Source organism: Euphorbia lathyris, chromosome 8 (genome assembly GCF_963576675.1).
Source record: "Euphorbia lathyris chromosome 8, ddEupLath1.1, whole genome shotgun sequence".
NCBI lineage: Eukaryota > Viridiplantae > Streptophyta > Magnoliopsida > Malpighiales > Euphorbiaceae > Euphorbia > Euphorbia lathyris.
Window position 1 is genome coordinate 75,888,970 of NC_088917.1, and position 14,470 is coordinate 75,903,439.

The following is a 14,470-nucleotide window of genomic DNA, read 5'->3' on the forward strand; positions in this document are numbered from 1 at the left end:
TCATTCAATTATTTAACTATATACACCGACGTATCTAAGGGTCGGGAGGGTATTTGAGTACCCACTAATTGCCCTAAAACTCTATTCTTCATATGTATAAAGTTTTGATTTTTTTAACATCAAGACATCTGAAAAATTTCAATGGATGTCCATTTTTAGTGGAACACTATTTATCAGTAAATTCTGAATCCGTCTTATATAATATAAATAAGAATAAGATTTAATTTTATCCGTAAAATTATTTGAAAATTTTTACTTTTAATCCGTCGTACAAAACGACTCAAATTTATCGTTCTTCAAGGAATTCCAATGCTAATTTTCTTTGGTATTTACTTAAAATGAAAAAATATGAACTAATTTATTATTATTAGAGTGAAATTTTGAGCTTAAATTTATACTTTGGGGACCAAATTTGAGTTTGTATGATAATAATAAAATTGATATTTTCTAATATAATTATGAGTAAATTTGAGCTTTTATCATCATTTTTAAAATACGGTTTTTATATTTTATTTTGTATTTCGATTTCATAATTTTTTATGGGTAAATAATTTATTAGTCCTTACATTTTTACCTAACATAATGTTTAGTTTTCATACTTTAATAATACACTATTTAGTCGTTAAGTTTTATGGGTAAATAATTTATTAGTCTTTTATATTTTTACCTAACACAATGTTTAGTTTTCATATTTTAATAATACACTATTTAGTCTTCAACATTTGTCCTATTCAACAATCCAGCCCCTTATCAAGGGATTAATATAATAAAAGTTAAAGATTAAATAATATATTATTAAAATAAAATGACTACTCACTTAAAAAATGATTAAACTGTATATTAGATAAAAAAAAATATAGTAACTAATAAATTATTTACTTTTGTTTTACTTAACTCTGAACTTAATATATGTGCGCTATTAAATTTTTCATTTTTTTGTTATGTGAAATTTATAAATTTTATAATTGGAATATCAATGAAATCTTTTCTTTTTTAATCTCTATCACACACTTTTTTTGGAGCAAAGCGTTTGAAAAATGACATATACTTCAATCACATTAAAATGACTTAATTGAATAAATTAAAAACTTAAGACTCATAATATTGCATATGTGTAAAGTATAAAGCATTTAAAAGTAAAATTATATTCTTACCTTTAATAATTGTATTAACTGTGTTTTTTTTCAGCACTTTCTTAATCATTAAATGGAAGAGGAGCTGAGTTGGTACGAGAAGATTGTTAATCAATTCATTGATTAACATTTATAGTTATTTCTATTAATATTGTTTTTTTAATTTCCAAATAATTGTTGTACATTATATTTGATTTATATGCATAATGTAATTGCAACACAATTCAAAAATTACGTATTATTTGTAATATCAATTGTGTCCTGATCAAACTCATCCTATCGTGTGGATCAAGAGACTATACTATCTAACAATCTGAGCCTGAAGAGACTATACAACTTTCTTCCGCATCTCTGCTCACTATCTAAATGCCTTTAATAAACCTTTGTCCGTGAATTGCTAGAAGCGCCATTATTTTTACAAAGATTAAGATAATCTAGATAATTTTTCATTTATCTAGAATTGAGGAACCGATTATTGGGGAGGAAGATATAATAATATCCCAATAAAATTTATTTAGTTTTTAGAATTATAAATTTTAAAAAAATGAATTGGAGGAGTTAATTATGACATATAGATAGTTTTGAGAGAATTTAAAAGATATTCAAAGATGAAAGACTAAACTGAAATTTGGTCAATATTTAGAAATAAAAAGGTCTTGCTCCATCCATCTTTCTTTATTCATTTGATTTCCTATTCTTCTCCAACTCTAGTGTTCCTCAATTCTTCATCGGTTTTTACGTTCTTTATACTGAAATGAAGCTCTCAACTCCAGCTACATGTACATGTTATTTTTATTGTGAGATTTTGAGTTTTTAAAAACCGTTTACAGAAAGAAATTTTGTCACTTTTGTTATCATTTCTATTTCTCCATCCAGTGTTCAATTTTTTACAATTCTAACACTAAAAATGCACGCAAGTGGTCGATTTACCTATGAGTACATTAGTTTTTTTATGTATGCAAGGCGTTTTGATGGGTAATCGGAGCAACGTTTGAAAAGTAAGAAATCTACCAAAAGTTCAGTTTTTCGATCGAGTTTGGATGTTTTGAGAGTGGTTTTAGACTAATGGAATAATAAGAAATAAAGAGGTATAATTAGTTTCTCAAAATAACTAACTTTCATTTTTCCAGTAGGTGGATCCTGACTACCTGTAATGACAATAACATACAAAACTAGTGTAGAAAAGAATATTTTACTAACTCGAGAATATTCTAAATATTCTTTCAGGGTGATGAATTATACAATCCCAATAAATTTTAGGCTTAATAGGTATCCAGCCCCCTAAACTTGTAACTTTTTTTCACCTGGCCCCCTCAACTTAGGGGACAACCTCTCAACCCCCTTAACTCTCCAAAAACATCACATACAACCCCTTAAACTTGTAACTTTTTTTCACTTGGCCACCTCAACTTAAGGGACAACCTCTCAACCCCCTTAACTCTCCAAAAATATCACATACAGCCCCTTACACCCCTATATCCGGTCAAAATATTGACCCATGTAGAAAACGCGCTTGACTATTAACCACACCAATGCCACATGTCATTTTTTTCTTAAATTTTTCCATGTAAATCCAGTAAATTACCCATAATTTGGGCATCCGTAAAGTCTTCTTCCTTGATTCGCAGGTTTCCACGAAACCTTAAGTACAACATATTCACCACAAAAACATGATTCATGAATACCCACCGTGAAATCGGTTTCAAGAACAACACAAACCCTAACCTAATTAACAAAAAAAAAGAATTATCTCAGAAGAAGAAAGAGGCAAACCAGAAGAAGAAGAAGAATAAAAAGCAGAAGGTAGAGGAGGAATAAAGGAGATGAAGGAGATGATACTCACTGTTGAACTTGAATCGGAGACCGATCGGAGACAGAAAAGAGGTGAATCGAAGGAATCGGAAAAGAGGAAGGAAGGATTTCTGAGGAGAAGAACGTTAGGGATTTAAGAAGAAAGAGGATTTTTTTACTGTTTAAGTTTCTAAAGCCAACCTTCACGCGCTTTCTAATGAGTGCACTCCCAATTTATTCCATGTCAGAGCCACGTATGCGCTAAGGGGCTATATGTGATGTTTTTAGAGAGTTGAAGGGGTTGAGAGGTTGTCCCCTAAGTTGAGGGGGTCAGGTGAAAAAAGTTGCAAGTTTAAGGGGTTGTATGTGATGTTTTTGGAGAGTTAAGGGGGTTGAGAGGTTGTCCCCTAAGTTGAGGGGGCCAGGTGAAAAAAAGTTACAAGTTTAGGGGGTTGGATACCTATTAAGCCTAAATTTTATTTAGTTTCTAGAATTGTAATTTTTTAAAAAATTGAATAGGAAGAGTTAATTATGAATTGTAGATAGTTTCGGGAGAATTTACAAAATATTGAAAGACGAAAGACTAAACTGAAATTTGTCCTGTCTTCTCTATTCATTTGATTTCTTATTCTTCTCCAACTCTGATCTTCCTCGATTCTTCACCGTTTTTACGTACTTTATACCGAAACGAAGCTCGCAACTTCACCCACAGGTACATGTAATTTTTATTGTGATATTTTGAGTTTTTAAAAATTATTTAGAGGGAGAAAATTTGCCACCTTTATTATCCTCTCTATTTCTCTACCATGTGTTCAATTAATTTTTTGCATTTTTAACACCAATAATGGACCTAGGATGTCGATTTTTTTGCATATGTCTTCAATACTTAATTTATAAAACGATTGAAATGAAAATAAGCAAATCGAAACAAAGTAGACTAGATGCAATTATAGCTCATGAGTTTACAGATACACGGTTTGTGTCTCCCACCTAAACTAGTTACCATGCAAATTCAAGTTCGATTCTCATTTTCCCAAAAACAAATAACGAAACTTTAACTTCAGATAGAGTATATAATTGTTGGGATTATAATATCCTAAAACAAACTAAAAATAAAACACGACACAAATTTTTTTTCGGGAATTTTTTTTTCCCAACTCGCCGAGTCAGCTCGGCGAGCTGGAGGGCAGTAGCCGAGGAAATATTTTTTTCGGCCAGCTGGCTGGCAGAAGGTAGGGAAAAAATATATATATATTTTTAACCCGAACATTGAAAGAGAAGAAAAAAGAAAATAACGTAAAAGAAAACTAAAGAACTAAACTAAAAGCAAAAATGTATAATCTAAACTTTATTAAAAAAAACTTGAAAAGTTTTATTCAAACTTGGGTTGCCTCCCAAGAAGCGCTACGTTATAGTCGGTGATCTCGACGTAGAATTCCCTCCTAAGTGTATGCTTCCATTTGCGTTTGGAATTCAAATTCTTGAATAAATAATCCCTACCTATAAAACGAATTATCAATTTTAAACAAATTTAATGAAAATAAAGGACAAAATGTAAATCAATTATGAAAAAGTTTAGTTTGCTCCCTTTTTTATTCTCTAGGTAGATAAAAAAGAATGAAAATTCCTGGACATAGAGCAAACCCGAACCTTTCTAACTTTGGATCCTTCTCCGGATGCTCAATTTCAACTGATTCCTCAATTAATATTAAAATTGTTGGTTTCTCATAATCAGGGATCAGTTCTTCTTTTTTAACAGAAAAATATATTACCTCCTCAATTTGACAAACATAACTAGGTTTCTTGTTTTATTCCTCCGCGGTTGAATCAACTAGGATCCTTTTTGTATGCATAAACCTTTAATTGAAGCATACAAGTCACCATTTTGATCTTCGTGAGTAGATAGCAAGTCAAGCAAGTGCTTAACGAACACCTTATCGTTTTGAGCCATTTTCTCAAAAAAGAAGAATCATTAGAAATAGCAATAAAAATTAAAAACAAATACTAGCACGAAAATAATATTCACAAAAAGTGCCTAAACTAACAAATTCGACCTTTGGTTCGATATTGCTGGAAAATAAATCCCCAGCAACGATGCCAAAAACTTGATGCGCCCCCAAGCTGACGCTCGAAATCTCACTAAGGGATAAGTATACCTCGTCGTTATCAAGTAATAAATCAGGACAAGTCCATGTATCGAATTTACTGGATTTATATTGCAAGTATCAAACTACTAGGTTTCTAATGTTATCTGAGGGTTTGAGATTTGATTTGTTTAAGTTAAACCTACTCCTATCTAAGTTAAATCTACTCATAAGTGATCTTTAGCAATGTAATTTAACATGGAATGGGATGGAGCGATACGATAATATTCATTCCAGCCTAATCTAACATTCAATTGTTAACCTAATTTGAGTCACTTAAGCCTAAGGCGATTAAATCAACTTATTCTTCTAAGGTTCCTAATTCGTTATTCCTTTGTGATAACATTGTGATATTATCCCAAGGATCAAAAAGGATATTCACCAAGGACCTACCACAAGAGACCCGCGGGCGAACCTATGAGGCGAATCTCCATGAACCCTCGATTCGCCATTAGAAATGGCTGGGCCGCCCCGGCAGTAAAGGCCATTAATGAGCTATCAATTAGCTAACCGTCAGCTTAAAGGTAACCAGTAACCGCCAGCTTAAGGGTAACCAGTAACCGCCATTAATGGGACATTAATGGAGACTTTCTAGTTACTGCAAGTTACAACTTCATGACTATATATATAGCCTATACATCATGCTATCAAGGTACACATTCATTCACCCTTTGTCAATTCAGTTTGCTCTCTTGTTCTTCCTTACTGACTTTGGCATCAGAGCTTCCCCCCGTCTAACCCAACGACGCCCCCCACAGGGACGAAAGTTGATCAGAATTTCTCTACTTGTTATCACTTTGTAAGGCCGAAACTAGCTCCAGGATTCAGCAACTTGGGTCTTATCAACTATAAGATTGTCAATCCTATAGGTCTCTGATTAGGGTTAATCAGATTCAACTCGCAATATGTACCTAGACGATATTTGGATATTTGAATGAGTTAACCCAAAAAGGCAAAGTATAAACAGAAGAGAGATAACAATCAATTGGAGAAATTAATATTTGAATTAATATTAAAGATGAAAATATTGTTTGCCACGGAGATACAATTAGCCTAGGATTCATAGAAAAGATCAAAGGCAAATAGATATAAAAGAGAAGAAATCCCTTTCAGGGAACCTGTCAACCAATGCAGTCATCTTTCTATGACTTGAAGGATGGTCGACCATGAATAATCCCTTGGAGCGCGAAGATTGATGTTCTTCAATGGCGGACGGAGGAGGAAGAGGGATTCTTCAAGGTAGGGTTAGGCTAATTTTTACGCAAAGCTAAAGATCTTCTAAAAACTAAAACTAAAAACTAAAAACTAAAAATTGATTACAAAACTGATTCTCTACAAACTGACTAACTGATTATTTCTAACTAATGGAACTATTTATAACGAAAAGCTAAAAGCTATTCTAATGAAACACTAATTAATTAAAAGCTATTCTAATTGAGAAACTAACTCTTCAAACATTATCTAATAAAAACTAATTAATCTATGGGGATGGAAAATCTAATTATTTAAATATAAAAAGCTTAAAGATAATCCCTAAACATCTGCCAAAATATTCTGTAAGATTTTTATTTGAATTTGAACTCTTGAGTAGGTTCAATGAATCTGGTTAGAAAAGTATCATGATTCTGATCCTTAAAAATCTCCACTTTTATCTCTAAAAATCTGCACATGATCTCATAAAATATTATTTAGATAATTCACCCAAAATTAATTAATTATCTTACCAAAAATCCTTTCTAATTATCAAGTCAAATTTGATTTATTTTTTGTAGGTTAATTTCTTAATTTTTAGTATAGATAAATGTTAAAATAACATATAGAGATTGATTCATTAAAAGTGACAAAATATTTGATAAAATTTAGGAATATTTAATAAAATGCTAAAAAGGTAATTCAAAACCTAAAATTGATAAACAAGAATAAATTGCTATTAAAATAAATAAAAAGATAATACAAATACAAAACAATTCCTAAAATCATACTAAAATATAGGGGATTTTGACCCCCTATCATTGGGTCAATAGGGTGGAGAAGTTTCAAGTTACTCAACGGTGTAAGGTTCCTTTCGCCATTGGGGCTTATCGGGATGAAGATATGTGTTATGTTGTAAAGATGGATGCTTGCAGCGTGCTATTAGGTATGCTATAGAAATTTGATTATGATGCCTCGCATGCGGGAAGGAGCAATACCTACACCATACATAAAGATTGAATCAAGTAAATCCTAACCCCTTTAAAGAGTTCGTCTATGGGAAAAAGGAAGGCAATCTTGAGTGATTGTCCAACTCCGTAGTTGAATATGAATGAGCGCGTCGATAAAATGGGAGAGGCATCACATCATATTGACTTGGGTTCTGTGGATAATTTACTTAGCCTCTCATGATGAATTCGGATCCAAAGAGGAGAATGAGGTTGAAAATGGGGAAGTTGAGCAAATGTTCGAACGTGACAAGTATGTGTCTTTCAACGAGAAACCTGGAGGACTTCCACCTTTGGGGAAGATACCACATGATATAGCATGGGATCCCAGAGATAATACACATATTCTTACTCATGGGAACATGAGATTTGAGAAGGAGGATGTGCGGTACCTTATGACATCTCTCGAAAGAACTAATACTCCTAGCACATGCATGATGCAAAGGAATCAAGTCGCCTACTTGGTAAAATCTGAACTTATTCTTTTATGCTTTGTTGAAATATGTGTGTTGGGATCTTGTTGTGTTGGTTGAGGAAAAATCTATCATATGGGGAGCCTATGATATGTAACCTTATGGTGAAAAGTGTGAGCTTCGTGGAGTATTTTATGAATGGGTCCCGGGTGATGTTGAGACAATGGGAGATATTCAAGAGTTGTCGATAGTGTCCAAGTTAGTGAAGTGGTAAATCTAGAAATCTCGGATTTTTAACTCAAGAATGAGGAACTAATCTCTATATTAATCTCTATATTCTTAGGGTCATTATGAAGTGGGTTGACAAGTGCCATCGGGATATTCTATTTGATGTCAGCAATAGGCGAGTAAAGGTTGAGCATATCATCCAGGTTGATGACGTAAGGTATAGAGAAATCTGGGATTATTCAACTCAAAGTCAATAAGTGCTAAAGGGATTGCTCGAAATTGGGTTGATATGTTTCACCAGGACATTCCATTTAAGGTTGGCTATGAGCGGAGAAAATTGGTGGCTAATCTTCAAGCTAAGGAAGTGAAGACCGAGAAGGTTTGGGGCTGGTCTGTTTGACATACCGTGGGAATTTGGAAAGAGAATGCAAGATCTTGTTAGAGAGTGTTTTGACAAGCTTCATCGAGACATTTCATTTGATGTTGGTGTTGAAACACCTTTCCACATAATTTTGATTTGACAAAATTGTTTAAGTATAATTATAAACATATTCTAAACACACTAAGTTTAAATGCTTTGATTTATTCTACTAATGTGTTTGTTCAATGTTGAGTTAAAATTTTTTATAAGACATAAGGATTAAAAGGCACAAGCCCAATACGAAAGTCAAAGCCCAAGTCAAACAACTCAAGACAACTCGGCCCGCATTTATCAAAACGATGTCGCTGTGTGTAAAACGCAACTCAGCATGAGAAGGATCTAGAAGACCTTCAGGGAACAACTTCGGAACGAAGCTGCTGAGTTGATTCGACAAAGCGTACGAGACAGCAGCTGGCTAAGGAAACTTCCAGACAAAGTATTTCTACTTTGGGTAAAGTTCAGACGACACAGTATGCTGTCTAGTTGACTTTACCATAAAAGGAGAGACATTCTGCGGAGCTGACCAAAAGCTGACCGAAGACAGAAGATACTCAAATCTGATTGGCCGAGAGCTCTGAGCAAGTCAGGATGACAACGACAGGAAGCCGTTTCCTTCCAACGGTTATTTCGAAATTTGAAATGACTAATGCCTCAAGACGTCTCTATAAATAGTGCCATCAGAAGCTTCATTCTATTTTCTCCCAGGAAACCAAACAACTCAGATACTGCCTGAGGGGCTGTCCATCACTCGGCCTCCCCTATTCTTCGGGTCTAACTATACCTTCTGGAAGAATAGGATGAAAAATTTCATTCAGGCTACAAATATGAGTGCCTGGCTATCTATAGTTCAAGGCCCATTTGTACCTGTCGAAGTTGTGGCTGGCCTAACAGTTGCAAAAGCTGAGGCCAAATGGACAGAGGATGATCTCAAGAAGCTTCAAAATCACGCTTCGACTATTAATATGCTTCACTGTGCGCTCGATGCTGCAGAATATAATAAAATCTCAGGTTGTGAGTCGGCGCAAGAGATCTGGAAGAAGCTGGAAGTCACCTACGAAGGAACAAATAAAGTAAAGGAGTCCAAGGTGAACCAGCAGATGAGACTGTACGAGCTGTTCGAGATGAACAATGATGAGGGCATATCTGACATGAATGCAAGGTTTACCAACATCATTAATAAGCTCAAGAGACTTGGGAAAATCTTCACTGAGGAAGAACAAGTCAAAAAGATACTCAGGAGTCTTCCTAAAGACTGGCAAGCAAAGAAGACCGCTGTTGAGGAAGCTCAGGATTTAACCACCTTCAAATATGATGAACTCATCGGCTCGTTGCTGACCCATGAGATATCTATGAAAAACTTCGAGGTGAAGGAAAAATCTGAAGACAAGAAGCAGAAGTCTCTTGTCATGAAAGCTGACTCCACTGACGGGAGCTCAACAGATGATGAGGAGATGGCTATGTTCACAAGGAAGGTGAAAAGGCTCTTCAGGAAGAATGACAAATATTCTAAGAAGCCATACAGAAAGTTTGATAAGTATAAAGCTGACTCCAACGACAGCAAATACAAGAAAGACAACTCAAAGCCCATTACATGCTTTGAATGTCACCAAACTGGCCATATAAAGTCAAGCTGCCCCACGCTGAGGAAAGATAAGAAGAATAGCAAAAAGGCAATGGTGGCTACATGGAGCGACAGTGATGAGTCTTCATCAACAAAAGCTGAGGCCACCGAGTCAGCAAAGATATGCTTCATGGCTGACGAACTTGCTGAGCCATGCGTCTATGAGCATGCTGACCCCTACGTTGAATCTGACGATGAGGAGCAATCAAATGAGGTAAGCCTGAGATGTGCCAAGAAGTCAAAGATGTGGTATATCGACAGCGCATGCTCGAGGCATATGACTGGTGATGAAACTCAGTTCATCACGGTTGAGTATAAACGAGGAGGAAGTGTAAGTTTTGGAGACAACAAGAAGGGTAAGATAGTAGGGTCAGGAACCATTGGAGGTAATCCTACTATTGAATCTGTCTCCCTAGTCAACGGACTCAAATATAACTTACTCAGCGTAGCTCAGCTATGTGACAATGGGAGAAAAGTTATATTTGATGCTACTGGATGTAAAATATACGAGGGTGAATCAAATGAGTTAATTTTAACTGCCCCTCGTATAGATAATGTCTTTATGCTAGACTTAGAGAAAAAGTTTTCAAAAAATATATGCTTAGTATCAAAGGAAGAAAATTTCTGGCTATGGCACAGGAGACTTGGTCATGTAAGCATGGACCTCCTGGCCAAATTAGCAAGAAAGCAATTGGTTGAGGGACTGCCTGAACTTAAATTTGAAAAAGATCAATTATGCCACGCTTGCCAAGCTGGAAAACAAACCAAACAATCTTTTCATAGCAAAAACATTGTCTCAACTAAGCGTCCGTTAGAGTTACTACACTTGGATCTCTTCGGTCCAGTCCAGCCACTGAGTCTGGGTGGAAGAAGATTTTCCTTGGTCATTGTAGATGACTTCTCTCGGTACACTTGGGTCATCTTGCTGAGTAGCAAGGATGAGACCTTTGAGACATTTTCAAATTTGGTTAGAAAAATTGAAAATGATAAAGACCTAAAATTGGCTCACATCCGAAGTGATAATGGTGGAGAATTCAAAAACCAAAAGTTTGTTGAATTCTGTGAAGCCAGCGGCATTGACCACAATTTTTCTGCTCCTAGAACACCTCAACAAAATGGGGTTGTAGAAAGGAAGAACAGAACTCTGGTTGAAATAGCCAGGACAATGCTGGATGAGCATAGGCTTCCAAAGTATTTTTGGGGAGAGGCTGTTAACACAGCGTGCTATATTCTTAATAGGGCTCTAGTTAGACCTATACTCAAAAAAAACCCCTATGAACTTTGGAAAGGACGAAAGCCCAATATTGGATACTTTCGTGCCTTTGGCTGTAAATGCTTTATTTTAAATACCAAAGATAGCTTAGCAAAGTTTGATTCAAAAGCTGATGAGGCTATCTTTTTAGGCTACTCAACAAACATCAAAGCATACAGAGTTTTTAATAAACGAACTCAAGTTTTAGAAGAGTCAGTACATGTTGAGTTCGACGAGACTAACCCTGCAGAAAGATACCAGCCGCTGACCGAGGATGATCCACGCTCAGTAACCGCTGACCAAGAACCAGCTACTGAGTCATTCACTAAAAGGCTGACCAAGAGTAAGAGTGAACCTAAGATTACTTTCACTGACCCATCTACTTCTGCAGAGATTGTTGAAACACAGACAGCACAAGACATAAATCTACCTAAAGAGATAAGGATTCCAAGAGGGCACTCAGAGAGTGCAATCCTTGATTCTGCTGGGAATACCCTGATGACAAGGAATCAACTCAGGAAGTACCTCAGCAATGTAGCCTTCGTCTCAGTACAGGAACCTAAGAACTTCGCTGATGCTGAGGAAGATGAATTCTGGATGTGCGCAATGCAAGAGGAACTTGACCAATTCAGAAGAAACGATGTATGGGAGCTAGTGCCACATCCAAGGAGTCAGAAGACCATTGGAACAAGATGGGTCTTCCGCAACAAAATGGATGAGCAAGGAAATATAGTCAGGAACAAAGCAAGGCTTGTAGCTCAGGGCTACAGTCAGAAAGAAGGTATTGACTACGGTGAGACCTTTGCCCCAGTGGCAAGGCTAGAAGCTATTAGGATCTTATGTGCATACGCATCTTACATGAACTTTAAATTATTCCAAATGGATGTTAAGATTGCATTTCTTAATGGAGTTATAAACGAGGAAGTTTATGTTAATCAACCTCCAGGGTTTGAGGATCCAAAATTCCCAAACCACGTTTATAAACTCAAAAAGGCTCTGTACGGCCTCAAGCAAGCACCACGTGCTTGGTATGAGAGGTTTACCAGTTTCCTGCTGACTAGAAATTATGTCAGGGGCAAAGATGATACAACCTTATTCATTAAGAGAAAGGGTAAAGATACCCTGCTGGCTCAAATTTATGTTGATGATATAATATTTGGTGCAACTAACGAATCAATGTGCAAGGAATTTAGCAAACAAATGCAAACTGAGTTTGAAATGTCGATGATGGGAGAACTCAACTTCTTCCTCGGACTTCAAATAAAACAAGGAAAGAATGGCATCTTCATCAGTCAAGCTAAATATGCCAATGAGATATTAAAGAAATATGACTTGGAGAATTGCAAGCCAATATCCACTCCTATGGGCACTGACACTATCCTCTGTGCTGACGAGAATGGTAAGTCAGTAGACAGCAAATTATATCGAGGTATGATAGGCTCTCTACTTTACTTAACATCCAGTAGACCGGACATTCAGTTCTCAGTATGCTACTGTGCTAGATATCAATCTAACCCTAAGGAATCTCATTACATAGCTGTAAAAAGAATCCTTAGATACTTGCAAAGCTCAATGAACGCAGGTTTATGGTATCCCAACACACATAGCTTTACACTCGTTGGATACACTGACGCTGACTATGGTCGAGACAAGCTAGAATGGAAAAGCACCTCTGGAGGATGTCATTTCTTAGGAAGCTGTCTTGTATCTTGGTTCAGCAAGAAGCAGGCGTCAGTAGCCCTGTCTACCACTGAAGCTGAGTACATTACTGCTGGTCACTGTGTTGCTCAAGTCCTATGGATTAAGCAACAGCTTGAAGACTATGGTGTTCAAACAAAGACAATTGAGGTCAAATGCGACAACAAAAGTGCAATTGATCTATCAAAGAACCCAATTCAACACAGCAGAATGAAGCATGTCAGCATAAGGCATCACTTCATTAGAGACCATGTACTCAAAGGTGAGATAAAGTTGATCTACGTCCCAACGGATGAGCAGCTTGCGGATATCTTCACAAAGCCACTGGCTCGTGAACAGTTTAGCATACTGAGAGAAGCCATTGGTATGTTTAATCCTCTTCAGTAAATTCCTGTACTAAATGAATATGCATGCTGAGTGAATTACTATGCTGAATGATTGTCTTTGCTGAGTACTCATTGAAATTGATTAAACAGCAAATACTGAGTAAATTTTCACACTGAGTAAGTTAGTTTTAAACTTAGCAAATCATCCCTTTATGCAACACTGACCACTCAGAATATCAAACGCTTAGTATTCTAAACGCTGAGTGTTAGATCCGTTAGAATAAATGCAAAAGCACGCGTATAGCCACCTAGGATGACGTACGCGCCGAATGTGTCATAAATGCCAGGAACATTGTCGGTTCACAATCCCGAGGCAAAACTGACACATGGATTCGATAAGATCCATTCTCCACCGCTATAAATAATGGGTAAATCCCCATTGTTTCCTCTTTACGTTTATCGATTCTCCTGGCAAAGAACTCTCTCTCTAAAAACCTTCTAAGCTTTCCCATCTTCAACTATGACTAAAGTTTCATTAAACATTTCCGGTGCCGGCCACCCTAAGCCCAGCTCCGATGAAACCTCCAGGCAAACCTCTGTGCCGGAATCTACCAAGGTCACTACGCCAAGCAAAGGAAAAACTGGCCAAACCTCCTCTGGTAAGGGAAAGCCTGACAAAGTCAGGACCTATTCAAAGGTCTTCGAAAACATCCGAGAATGGAAGGTTGAGCCCTCAAGATGGGTATCTGAAGCCTTCGTACAATCCGAACAACCCTTCTATGAGTGGATTTCACAAAATGGATGGACTGAGCTATTTTCGATTAGGATCCCACCTATCCTGACCTTGTAAAGGAGTTTTACCACAACCTTCGTGTTGCCAATGATAACCAGGACTACTTGGTAACCGTGGTGAAAGAGAAAACCATCTTCATTAACCCTCTCTACCTAGGGAATCTGCTCAAGTTAAAAACTGAGGGAGCAAGGCTAAGGAGATCTGGAGATCAGGATGGTACTGGGTACGAGGTCAACTTCTGTAAACCTGAAGGCCACTCAGGAGAAGTATCCAGTTCCTCCATGGGTCAGCACCAAAAGATGGCTCATTATCTGCTGAGTTATTTTATCTATCCCAAGATTAACTGCACCACCTCAGCAACAAACTTCGAGCAATGCTTTATCTGGCATATGCTGACGTACAAGCCGATCAACATGCCAGTATTCCTCATTGCTGGCTTCCAAAGGAGTACC